General features: G+C 46.9%; 1 protein-coding gene across 10 annotated transcripts in view; it reads left to right on the plus strand.

The window, feature by feature from the left end:
- The window catches only part of CNPY1 (canopy FGF signaling regulator 1), a 60,538-nt gene that overhangs the window by 13,287 nt on the left and 33,705 nt on the right, over positions 1 to 13,546 (plus strand). Inside the window, exon 1 of one of the 10 annotated variants that reach the window (XM_053258995.1) lies at positions 9,642 to 9,787. The exons of 7 other annotated variants lie outside the window; for them this stretch is intronic. The gene's annotated coding sequence lies outside the window, so the exon portion shown is untranslated. Of the gene's footprint in view, positions 1 to 9,641; positions 9,788 to 9,904; positions 9,922 to 13,328; positions 13,346 to 13,546 lie in introns of those variants that run through there. 2 more of the 10 variants (XM_053258997.1, XM_053258999.1) reach the window with 2 other exon arrangements.

The following is a 13,546-nucleotide window of genomic DNA, read 5'->3' on the forward strand; positions in this document are numbered from 1 at the left end:
ATCTGGGTGCAGAGTGGCGGGCTGGAGAATATCATTCTATATATTGATAGGATTTCCTCCTGGAATGAACCAACTTGTTGCATATAGCTGCTGTTGTATATTAAGATGCAAAAATAGTTTGTTGTGAGATTGGAAGTTGGCTGATTTCTTTCTTGGCGGTTCTGTCCATTGCATGAAATCTAAATTTCATATATCACAGAAGTATCACTGGAAACTGGAATGCTCTTTCTTGGTCATTACGTAGAATGACCTTCTTTCTTGGGGAAAGTGTAGCCCTTGCTTACAGCATGGCAATGTACCATGGTTGAGGACTGGACTCTGCTCTGTAGCATAACGGCTAACCCCACACTGGAGATAAATGATCTTATCTATCTATCTATCTATCTATCTATCTATCTATCTATCTATCTATCTATCTAGCATATTTTTATACCGCCCCAAATGCAAGTTCTCTGGGTGGTTTACAAAACAATAAAAACAACCAATAAAAAAGATTAATATATTTAACAATTAATCTCTCAGCATTTCAAATATCAGATATCTGTGCAATGAACTTGGGTATTCAATTGGTTACAAATACTGGAGTTGACATGCCTTGCCTTGAAGAACCTCCTCCACATTAATTCTCATGCTGCAGAATGAATGTGCTCTTGGAATGGAATGTCCACATCAGGGGCGTAGCAAGGTTGGAGTGGGCCCAGAGGCAAGACTTTTAAATGCCGCCCCCCCCCCGACAGAAGCTCAGCTCATGAAGTAAAGAAATCTTAAATGAGGTTGCATAGTGGTAAGAACAGAACATCATCCTAGATTATTTTTTTTTTAAGTTTTGTAAATTGTGGATGATGCAAGTCATTTAATGGTACTAGAGAAAGCCATGCTTTTCTGGTAGCTCCAGGACTTACACTCACATCAGTTTCAGAGGATTTGAACTGAAGGAAGTCCGGGTGGGTACGTGGCTGGGGGAGTCAGTCATGTGACTTGCCTCTGCCCCCCCCCAAGGCAGTGGGCCCCCAGACAACTGTCTTTCCTTGCCCTATTATAGTTACGCTTTTGGTCCACATTGCAAAAAATTCTGTGGCCTGTTCTACAACTCAGTTCTAGGGCTGCCAATTCTGACTGAAGCTATTTCTGGAGATTCCCACCCCAACCCCCAATATTTTTCACAATATCAAACCATTACAATCCCCAGGATTGCTTTCAGTAGGCACTTGGAGATTGATGCCTGCACCAATCCTGGATGATTGGGAACCCTAGTTCACACATGCAGTGAAAGTCCTAGATTGTGGAGACTGAAGCTGTATCCTACAATGGGTTTCACAGACTCCTCAAACAACACTTTGCAGGGGAGGATCAGGAATGGAAGCGAAGCTATCTTGAGGGTATGCTAAATGTGGGAAGGCCGGTATTGTGCCATCCAATCCGAAATAGTAAAGTCCAGAAAACAATTAGAATATTTCTAACATGAATTATTGAAAATTGCCCTTCAAAGTGCTGATTTGCCACAAATTGGAACAAGTGGTGATTGCAAACAAGTCACACTTTGGGGAGAAATTGTCACATGGAGGGCACTTTTCAGGGATAAAGAGTTACAAGGGAATCCCCCCTCACTACATACCACATTTTGGGGCCAGATTAGGGGTTCATTCAACTTCTTTTAAAATATCAAATGTAAAGGTGAAGTGTGCAATCGCATCGGTGTCGATTCCTGGTGACCACAGAGCCCTGTGGTTGTCTTTGGTAGAATACAGGAGGGGTTTACCATTGCCATCTCCTGCACAGTATGAGATGATGCCTTTCAGCATCTTCCTGTATCGCTGGACCACTTCCAAAAATCATAGTCATGGAAGTGTGTCTAACTATAATACAATTGCCCATATGTTTACTCAATTTAAACAGTTCACTTTGTATTGCTGCACAATTTGCGGACATCTGGAATGTGAATTTGCAGAACCTGGAATTGAAATTAAGGAGCCTTAATGCTTTCTGATTTTAAGATTGCTTCATGCAGAAGGCATTCAAAGGAGAACTGAAAGGAGAAAGATGTGGATTTGGCATTCAATAACAAAGTTGATAGTGGTGGTATAGCAAGTCTAATAATGAAAGTGAAAAATATAAAAGGAATATATATTATATATAAATATGGTGAAAAACAGGCAAGAATCAATTTCTAGACACTATTACGTACAAAGCTGTGGTTAGATGGAGACTGCAGGGAGATGTCCCTGTGCTCAGCAAATTGTAAGAAAATATACCATATCTCCCAAAAAAATCAGCTGGACTGGCATTGTTCTGAAATAACCTGATTTGATGGGTCAGATCCCAGATATACAACACAGCAGATGCTGAAGAACTGCTGAGCTTTAGGGCTGGTTCTAACAACAGCCCTAATGTTGGTGCACCAGAAATCTAGAGATTCCCACCGCACATATGCTCCCATGGAATGCTTGTGTGAACTCAGAAAATGAGGGTGATTTCAGGTTTGCACTGCACCAAACCAACATGAAGCCGAGATTGATAATAGATTTGAACTTGGCTTGACAATCTCAATTTCATGCTGGTCTGGCAAGGTGCCGACCTGAAATCACCACCATTTTCTGAGTTTACAGGACATGGTCCATGGGAGCACCTGCAAGATGGGAATCAAATTCCTAGTAAACTAACCTAAGGGCAATTGTGAGAACCAGACTTTGGCTTGGGAGCCTTGCCATGCTACTTTGGTCCTTGCAGCTGCTAATCAAATAAAGCTAAGGCTGCAATGCTACCCATGCTAATTTGGGAATAACACAAGCCTCTCAGAATGCAGAGACACTTATATTTGGGTAAACATGCAGACAATTGGCACACTTGCATGGGAAGCAAGCCCCATTGAACAGTAATACTTACTCACTGGTAAACATGCACAGGGTTGGGCTTTATGGCTGCAATCCTGTACACCCTTGGTGGGCAGTAAATGCAGTTGAATTCCATGACAGTTTCTTCTAATAGATAGAATTGGGTAGTAGTTTTTGTTTTGTTTTGTTGTTTGTAAAGCAAGGCAAGGTGCATTGGATGATCTGCCTTCCTCACAACCTGTGGCCCACTGATGTCTTTTGAATTTACAGAGCAAGAGAGCATGCTTAGAATCCCTTAAGGCATAACTAATCCGTGTTAGGTGATCCCTGCATAAGACCTCTTGTTTAAGAACTGATATGCTTTGCTCGTCAGATTAATGCTAATCCAGCATTCACTTCAAGAGTCCCAGCACTAGCAGGCAGAATATGGCCCATTGCACAGTGGCTTGCTGATGGACCATGGTATACCTTTTGCCTACAGTATGGCTTTAAGAGAAAAATAACAGGAGGGTTTTAGGCTCCCAGTGCTCCCAGTTAAGGCTACCAAGATCCCCTAAAACGACTGCATTAATGGGCATTCCAGTCAAAAGTGGCAATAGATCCCCAAAGCCCCACATCTCATCCAGCATAATCCTCAGCCTTTATTTGTCATGTGTTTTAATCTAGCTAAATGCAAGGCACCACCAACGTCTGATTTTAACATCTGACACTTACACGTGAATATTTGTTCAGGCTAACCCAAGACAAGTGCTTTATTTATCAAAGGAATTGCTGAGCAGTGAAGAAAGGTGTGACAGCAAGTTCCAGGGTTGCATATTTGGTCCTAGCCGTGACTCAGGCATCTAGGTAATTATCTCCCCTTCAGGATGACAACTGAGAGACATGTTCATTCTGTCTGGAGGAATAACCCTGTTATTTTAGTATTTCTTTCTGAGCATCGACAAGTGCTAACTTGTCAGGATGCAGACACTCCTCCTGCCTCTGCTTCAGTCTCCTAGCTGGGCTGGATTATTCAATTACTGGCTCTTTGGCCTCCTCTCAACCTTTCTAAACCATTTCCAGCTTCCACACAACTCCTTGGCAAGAGTTGAAAGGTGGTTTTCCAACCGAAAATTTCACAGCTTCATCAGCCCTTCCAGACCGCCTGTTCCCGGCTTAATTCATTTGAAAGCCGGACTGAAACAATTATTCAGACCCAATGGATGATGGATCCAATCCTGTGTTTGGCTGCACTCAGGTAGTGGTGCAGAGGACTCACCAAAAAAAAAAAAAAATCCCTGGTGCTTCTGCTGCAGAGGAATTCCTTGTCCCTTCCTGTGAGCTTCCGTAGGCATCAACGCTTCTAGGCCTGCCTGCTTTCCTTCCAAATCCCTGCATGAATATAAGAAAAACCCTGCAGGGTCAGGCCCAAGGCCCATCTAGTCCAGTAGTCTATTTCACACAGTGGCTCACCAGATGCTGAGGGCATGCCCTCTTTCCTCCTCTTGCTCCCCTATTACTGGTATTCAGAGGCATCTTGCCTCTGAGGCTGGAGGTGGCCTATAGCCACCAGACTTGTGGCCATTGAGAGACTGTCCTCCATGAATTTATCTAAACCCCTCTTAAAGCCATCCAAGCTGTTGGCACATCTTGTGGCAGAGAACTCCATAGGTTGATTATGTGTTGTGTGAAAAAATACTTCCTTTTGTTGGTCCTAAGTTCTTGGTAATCAGTTTCCTGGGATGACCCCTAGTTCTAGTGTTATACAAGAGGAAGAAACACTTCTCTCTGTCCACTTTCTCCGCACCATGCATGATTTTATAGACCTCTATCATGTCTCCCTGCAGTTGTCTTTTTTAAAAACTAAAAAGCCCCAGGTGTTGTAGCCTTGCCTTGTAAGGAAGGTGCTCTAGGCCCCTGATCCTCTTGGTTGCCCTCTTCTGCACCTTTTCCAGTTCTACAATGTCCTTTTTTTATATGTGGTGACCAGAATTGTATGCAGTACTCCAGGTGTGGCCGCACCATAGTTTTGTATAAGGGCATTGTAATATGAGCAGTTTTATTTTCAAACCCTTTCCTAATGATCCCTAGCTTGGAATTGGCCTTTTTCACAGCTGCCGCACATTGAGTCGACACTTTCAATGCGCTGTCCACCACACAGAGACATATATAGGTAATATTGGAGCCTGGACCTGAAGGGCTTCGGAGCTGCCCCCGCCCCCGCACTTGAGGGCTGGGGCAGGGGTTGGGGGCATGTCAAATCTTTTTTAATACATTTTTTAAAGCACCACTGCGTAGTGGAGATGGGGGACTACCAGTGCGCGTGTGGGCACTTGGGGGAGGGAGGCAGTGGCAAGAGCTCCTTCTCTAAGCCCGCCTGCCTCCCAAATAATAGATGGGCCCATTTTCATCCCATTTAGGGGCTCTCTGCACACGCCCCTTTCACCAGGTGTGACTCACCTCAGCCCTAGCTGGCTCCTCCCACTGTCTCTCTCCAGGCAAAGGAGAGAAACAAAAACTGAAAGCCATACAGCCCCCAGAACAAGCCCTGGTGCCCTGCTTGTGGAAGTCTTTCCCCAGAGACAAGGCTCACCTGGTGTCCAGAGTCTTGTCTTCCTGGTGCCAGGAGAAGGCCTTTGAAATGGCTCTTTACGTTGTTTGGATGCTTGCTTTTATTTTACCTGTTTTTTTTAGTTACTGCTTGGATTACTACTAGCAGTAGTAGTTACTGCTACTACTACTACTACTACTACTACTACTGTGACAATGGATATTTATGTGCTGCTTTTCAACAAAAGCTCTCAAAGTGATTTTCATAGACAAATAATTATTAATAAATAAGATGCATTCCTGCCCCCAAAGGGCTCACAATCTAAAGAGAAATGTGAAGTAGTAGACAGCAGCAACAGACATTGGAGGGATGCTGTGCTGGGGTTGGACAGAGAGGGTTGCTCTCCTCCTGCTAAATATAAGAGAACCAACTCATTTAAAAAGTGCCTCTTTGCTCGGTTAGCAGAGGTATTCCGCCCCTAAAATCAGAACCCAGGCTGCACTCCCAGCATCAAGGAAGCAGTGGCCTCCAAGGCTTTGTTTTTGAAATGACTTCTGGTAGGGTTTGTTTTACCTCTTCCTCTACGCCCAGAGAAAGATGCAGGGCATCTTGGCACTGGTAGTATTTTCCAGGAGTGTGGTGATTACATGCTTCCGCATGCAAAGCATGTGCTCGACAGCTAAGCTATGCACCACCACCCCCGACCTTTTCAGCATGTACACAAAAACCTAAAAACTCCCAGGGTTCTTTGTGGAAGCCAGGCCAGTGAGTGAAACTCATTTCCAAGCCGTTTACCTTGAAGATGTGTTGCATGGCTGTGCTACTGAGGGAGCATCTCTTGCCGTGATCTTGAAAATGTACAATGAGAATCAGGTGGTCAAGTAACCAGAGTGGATGGGAGGCACATCCAGAGATCTGTCAGATCTAGCTTGCAGATGGAGCGTGTACATTTTAAACCCTTCCACCTGAGAGCTGGTTGAGCCCCAGGATGTGCTCATAGGAACCAGGCAGCCAATCACAGTGCTAACACGCATCAACATTTGATTAGCCGGGGACTAAACAGGAGTTCTTCCATGCTGGAGCAGCCAATGCCTTATCAGCCTGGGGCTCCCTCTAGGCAATAAACAGATGAGCTTAGTTGGAACAGACTTTGTTATCGTTTGACACTTTATTGGGAAATCAGGTTCTTCTGTGAGGGAGAAAAGGATGTGTGTATTGGAACAGATGGTATTCCCCTTTGAAAGGTGCCAAATCTCTAACTAGACAGCAAACAAAATCCTCCCCTGCCCTCCAGAGAAGGATAGCCCGCCACCCGCCCCGGCTCAAATTCCCAAGATCTCTTTCTTCTTCACATCCAGGTACAATGGTTCCATTTCATTGAATGCAAGTGCCGCAACTAAGGTGGAGGAGTGGCTCACAGAGCTTTTGTGAGGCTCCTTCTCCCCAGGGTCTCAAGTCCAGCTTTGGCAAAGGCATTATCAGCAACAATGAACCATTTCCGTTGAGATGCAACAGCCTGATATCTCTCAATGCCCTTCAACCATTGTGGATGGGCATGATGGGAGTTGGAGTCCAACAACATCTGGGGACCCAAGACTGGGGGCCCTTGAGCTTAAGTCTGCAGGCCAAATTGCACTTAAAGATGCAGCAGTAGGGCCAACCCAGGGAGTCTCCATAGTCGGACCCTCTCTAGCCTATTGCTGTTAAGAGGCTTGGGTGCTGGTTGCACTGATTTCCCTGTAGTTTCTTTTTGGCCAGAAATGGGTGATGGTGCACCGGACGGACCACTGCCTGACATCCACCAAGGTTCATGTTCTGCTGCAGGCTTGGGTAGTGATGTGGACGAGGGTGTACTGCTGTACAGCCCTCAGGGACATATTCCTGGCAACAAAAAAGGACTTTTGTGGGAAGGGGAGAGGAGCAAAAATTGCCTCCTCACTCCCTTCCCATGTGTTAGGCATGCAAGACAAGTGTTAGCTGCACCTACTTTTTAGGCTAGTGAGAACTGAGCTTTTGCTCTACCCTCGTAAGGCTCCTCCCCTCCTGCATGCGTCCCGGAGCGCATCATGTCAGCCATTATTCCAAGTGAGGTCTGACCAGTGCAGAATGGTCAGACCTCACTTTTCTGTGATCTGGCCTCTGTTAATGTATCCCTAGGTTGTATGAAACATTTTAGCAGTTGTATCACACTGCTGGCTCATGTTCAATTTGTAGTCCACTAAAACATCTCCTCCTATCTATATCTATATCTATATCTATATCTATATCTTTATCTTTATCTTTATCTTTATCTTTATCTTTATCTTTATCTTTATCTTTATCTTTATCTATATCTATATCTATATCTATGCCAAGCCAGGTCTCCCCCATCCAGTGTTGGTGCATTTGGTTTTTCTTACCCACATGCAGGACTTTACATTTATCTCTGTTGAATTTCATCTTGTTGGTTTTGGCCCAACATTTGAGCCTGTCCAGCTGAGTTTGACTCTTGCTTCTGTTTTCTGTTTTTGCAGCCCACCCATGCCCCATTTTGTGTCATCTGCAAATCTGATGAGCATCCCTTCTATACCCACCTCCAAGTTATTTATGAAAATGTATCTTTACCCCAAACTGTTTAAAATCCCAAAACAACTTTGAGAGGTTGTGAGTAGGGGTGTGCATGGTCCGGAGTCCCCCCCGGTCTGGCACAGGGGGGACTGTTACTTTAAGTGGGGTGGTGGTGGTACATCCCCCCCCCCCCGCCGCTCTTCCCCCTCCGGCGCTGGTCGTTTTAAGCATCTTCTTGGGGCGGCAGAGTTCCTCCCTGCCGCCCCTGCCCCCGTCGCTGTTCCTTATGGCTTAAAAGAGACTAGCGCTAGCGGCGCGCATGCGCCCTCCTCGGCACACGCGCTTGTGTGTGATGCTGGCGCGCGCCAGCGTCAAAGACAAGCATGCGCGCCGAGGAGGGTGCATGCGTGCCGCTAGCGCTAGTCTCTTTTAAGCCATAAGGAACAGCGACAGGGGCAGGGGCGGCAGGGAGGAACTCTGCCGCCCCAAGAAGATGCTTAAAACGACCAGCGCCGGAGGGGGAAGAGTGGTGGTGGGGGGTAAGTACTACCACCACCACCCCGCTTAAAGCTACATGCCCCCGCCAATCCGAACCTCCAGACCGCCAGACTGCCGAACCGGTCCGGAGGTCTGTAACAGTGTGCCCGGACTGAACCATGCACACTACTAGTTGTGAGATGAAGAGGAGAAGTGACAGCAGAGGGGCACCTAGGTAATTTTGGAGCCTGGACCTAAAGGCCTTTGGAGCCCTCCCCCCCGCCGCCCGCAAATTAATGCTCAGCCGGGTATCCACACCACCCAGGACAGACTAAAGAGGATTTGGGGGGCCCCAGGGGCTGTGGAGGCCCTGGGCTTTGGCCTGGAAGTCCAGGGGCAAGAGTTCCTCTGAGTGGCAGTGGGAGGGGATGCTTGCTGCCATTTTTTTCTGCCCTCAGCTTTCCTCAGCTGCGCTTCTCCAGGGGGTGGAAAAGCAGCTGAGGGCTGTGAGTGAAAAATGGCAGAGGGGGACAGGCTAAGCAGAACTTCTCCTACAGTACATAGGCACACTGAAGTTGCTATTTGCACCCTATGGGGGAGACCCACGCAGATACCCATATGGTACTGGTGGTTTCTTCACATGAGACAAATAGCAGTTCCAAAAGGAGGGATCTTGGCCCCTTTCCCCAGTCACAGTGTTGTTTCCCTGATTCAATTCCCACCTCCCACCTCAACTGCTTTGAACAACAAAAACCCAAAGGGAGATCCAGCCACCATCTCCGTGCATAAATCTAGTTGGGCCCTGAAAGTGGCAGGAACAGGGAAACTGAGGAAAGTCCCCTTGGACAAGCCGGTTAACCTGAAAAGCATTCTAACTTGCAAGCTTCAGGGGCCCACCCATAGATGTCGGCCGCTCTTTCCCTTTTAGCGTGAAGAAAGTTCCTTCTCTGTCTCCGCTTCCACTTATCCCTGCTGCTTTTTAAAATCTCCTTCCAGTTTTCCCTGTAAATGTCTGGACTTAGTAAATTATAAATGACAACACATTTATATGAGCAAATAAATGTTGTGTTTGTGAGCTAATAAATCGAGAGAGGTTTTATAGCTGCTTCCCTCATGAACACAAAGTAATCTTGTATAGATTTAAGTAAGCGTTTATTCAGAAACAACTCAGTTTTTCTCCTCCTCCTTTCCTCCCTTTTCCTTTCTGACTCCACTCCTGACACTCTCTACAGGATCCCCACTGGGACAAACTTCTACACAACAAAACATAAAAGATACTGGATAGAATACAACAAGCAGGCCTGTATTATCTGCATCTGCATCCTGGCCTATGAGCTCAAGCTCGCAGCAGGCAAAATCACCAGATGGTGCCGTCACAGGCCCAAGTCACGTTAGCAATTTGGTGTGTATCAATGTGTAGGGCTGCTCCAGCCTTGAATGAAATCGCTGTTGTCATCTGTGCTGTAGACTTTTCAGATGCTGCCTATGATCCTATTACGTCTGTAGCTTAGTTCCAAGAACGATTCTCAGGAGGAGGTAATACTGAGAGGTTCTGGCCCAACCATAGATTAATATTTTATGGTGACAAAATGTTTCCGCGTGTGTACTTGGGAATCCATGTTGCTTGTAAATGGCTCTCTTAATACTTCATATCCTCCCTCCCCCTACAATGAGGTCCACTGCCAATTAATTTTATGTTGAGCAGATAAATAAAGGAAAGCCTGGGGAAAGCGACACCAGCTCTGTATTCAGACATGGAATGAGAGACCCCAGTTTTGAAGCATTTGCAGGTTTCTTTTTAAAGCAATGCATTTCAAACAATGCTTGTATGTACCTTTCCGCTGTGGGACGCTCCCCCACCCCCCAGTCGCTGGATACTGCTGAATCTTTCCCAGTGCAGTCCTGGGACTCGTAAAACGAACGTGGTTTTGCTGATCCAAACACTGGCTTTGGTGCCTTTGTTGCTTTAATAGGCAGAATCTACCATAAAGTCCACTTCGCATGCTTGGTGGTGCTGGCCCTTCTCTTCTTTATTAGGACATTGAGTTAGGCTTTTGTTTAAATGGGATGACAAATGATAAAGAGAGGCTGTAGGCCGTAACATCCTTAACACCTGCAAGACCATGACATACTAGTAAGAACCAAGAGATTGGATTTCCCGTAGATCCACAGCTGCCAGAGAGATCTTGTTTTGTGAGAATTTCAGTTTCCTCCTTTTTATGCCTCTGTATTTAAACAAAGGGATATTTCTTGCCCTCATGATTTTTTGAAAAAACCCTGGAAATGTGTTCAGTGTCTAAAAATGGCACTGAGTTCTTTTTGTTCTGTCAAGCCAGGCTCATCCCTAGCTGTTTATCCCCAGCACTGGCTCCACAGAGGGATACTGGCTTACAAGCTGACTAAATTTACTAGAGGAAGTCCTACAGAAATTTAGTAGTCCTTTAGAGGAATGCCTGAATAGTACTGTCGAGTAATTTAGTCTGGATGTCAGCCACTATCTTTAAACTGGTCCCAGCTCTTGGTCTAAAACAAGGGTTTCCAAACTTGGATCCCCAGATATTGTTGAACTATAGTTTCAATCATCCCCAGCCACAGTGGTCTTGTGGATGATGGGCTGTGGTTCAACAATATCTGGGGACCCAAGGTAGAGAACCCTGGGACTAAAAGAGAAAGAGAGAGAGAGAGAAAGAGAGAGAGAGAGAGAGAGAGAGAGAGAGAGAGAGAGAGAACTCATTTCCTATTGGCCAAACACTGAGCCAGGTCTCACGATCATTGAGACCCAGTTTTGGAGTGTGCGCAGGGAGAGCGGGCTAAGCCGTGATGGAGCCGGTGGGGGCTGGGGAGCTCGGGGGCCACGCGGCCCCCGGAAGCTCCAGTATGCCCTGCGCAAGTGTGCAGGGCATACTGGGGAGACCCCCGGGGCCGGGAGGCGGCTTTTCACCTCCCCTCCGGGGGTCTACTCGTGAGTAGCCATGGCGCAGATCCGCGCTGCGGCTACTCACGATCGGAAAGCCTGGGTTTGCGGAGCGCTTGCTCTGCAAACCCAGGATTTGGGGAGGGCTACAAAAGCGGGCTAGCCGCTTGTAAGCAACCGGGCCCGCCTGTCAGCCTGGTGGTTTACACGATCAGCAAAAATTGGGCTAGGCTGTCCTAGCCTGATTTTTTCTGATCGTGAGAATAGCCCCAATACTTTATATGGGAACTCTGTGATTAGAGCTTCCAATATAATTTTTCTTCATGCACAAACAGCTGCCCCTCACCGCTTTGGATCAGAATCATGGTGAAGGGGAGGGGAATGCACACTTTCCCCCTATGCCACAGCATCAGTTCATATAGCCCCCCCCCCCCGGAAGCTGCTCTAAAACATGGAGGGCAAAACATACAGGCACAAAAATTGATTTAAGTTGGAGAATCAGCACCGGGAGGATAGGTAGGACCTTGTTTTATAGCTACTTCCCTCAAACACACAAGGAATGGAGTGGAGAGCAGACTTTCAAACCTTAGCCCCTGGTGGCGCAGTGGTAAAACTGCTGCCCTGTAACCAGAAGGTTACAAGTTCGATCCTGACCAGGGGCTCAAGGTTGGCTCAGCCTTCCATCCTTCTGAGGTCGGTAAAATGAGTACCCAGAAGGTTGGGGGCAATATGCTAAAATCATTGTAAACCGCTTAGAGAGCTCTGGCTATAAAGCGGTATATAAATGTAAGTGCTATTGCTATTGCTATTGCTGTTAGCAAAGTGCCCCCTTTTTGGGCCAGTTGCAAGTGACCATCTGTGCAGGACAGAGAGCTAAATTGGTTCTGTGGGCAGAGTCTCCACATCAGTAGTATTGGTCGCTCCTCCTTGTGCTGCCACTTTCTGGGGCAGTGCCCTATGAGAAGACTGGGTTTGGAAGGATTTGGACTGAACAGCCTGGATGACAGGAGAGGGGTTTTGGGGCACCAAAGAGAGCGATTTGGCACAGTAAAGAGCGTTTTTCACCCTCCTAGCCATCTCTATAACTTCATCCCAGGTAAATTTCTGCTCCAACAGCAGGTTTTCATGCAGTTTGGAGCAGTGTGTTTTCATAACAATCTGATCCCTGATCATTTCATCATTAAAATTGGCAAACCCACAAACTCACTTTAGGCACGCAGTGCTGTGACATACTGATCGATAGATTCACCAGGCGGTTGGGATCTAGAACAGAACTTTTAACATTCAGCAATCACATTCAGTGAAGTGATCCTCATGATCGCTGCAGGAGGCTCCCGCCGTCTGTGGAGAGGAAGCCCAAAAGCACTTACCTCCCCGCAGATGATAACTGCCTCCTCTCTGGGCTGCCGGATCGGCCGCCCACACAATTGCCGGCTCCGTGATGGAACCGGGAGGGAAGGTGGGGATCGGGGCTGCGCGGCCCCCAGAAGTCCGAGGATGCCCCATGTGAGTGTGCGAGGCATCCTGGAGAGACCCTCGAGCCCGGAAGGCATGAAAGTGCGGCTGAAATGATCACCTAAGGCAGTGATTCCCAACCAGGGTCCCTCCAGATATTGCTGAACTACAACTCCCATCACCCCCATCACAATAAATTGTAGCTGGGAATGTTGGAACTTGTAGTTCAGCAGCATCTGGAGGGACCCTGGTTGGGAACCACTGATCTATGGCTTGAAGAGCAGCTTCGTAAGAATTGGCATCCCAAGTTGGCAGGAAAGGGCCAATGATTATATATTCTCTGGCCTTCAGAGCCCAGGCAGTGTAGCAATATAGCCTTCTGCTTTGATGGAGTAAAATCAGGGCTCTGTATGGTAAGGAGGTAATGGCAGAAATAGGACCTCCATGGTTTCCTGGGAAGAGCAGGTTCTTCTGGGTTGGGCTGGGCAAGAAAAACAGTGGTGGTGGGATCTGAGCCATGCTGCAGTCGGCATCCAGTGAACAACAGAGCCCAGGATTGAGAAGGGGAAAGTACCTTCAGGGGTTGTGCAGGTCAGGAAGCCGGAGAAACAATCAGCAGCAGCGATCCTTTTAAGCAGTGCAGGAATGTAGGCGCAGTAATGCAATGAAAGGAGGCTGCAGGAACATTCACAAGCTTTGCAGGCTCACACGCTTAGCTCAAAATCTCATCGCCAAATGTTTTATAGCTGCTTCCCTTATAGCCACAAAGAAATCTTATGTAGATTTAACTGA

This window comes from Hemicordylus capensis, chromosome 6 (genome assembly GCF_027244095.1).
Source record: "Hemicordylus capensis ecotype Gifberg chromosome 6, rHemCap1.1.pri, whole genome shotgun sequence".
NCBI lineage: Eukaryota > Metazoa > Chordata > Lepidosauria > Squamata > Cordylidae > Hemicordylus > Hemicordylus capensis.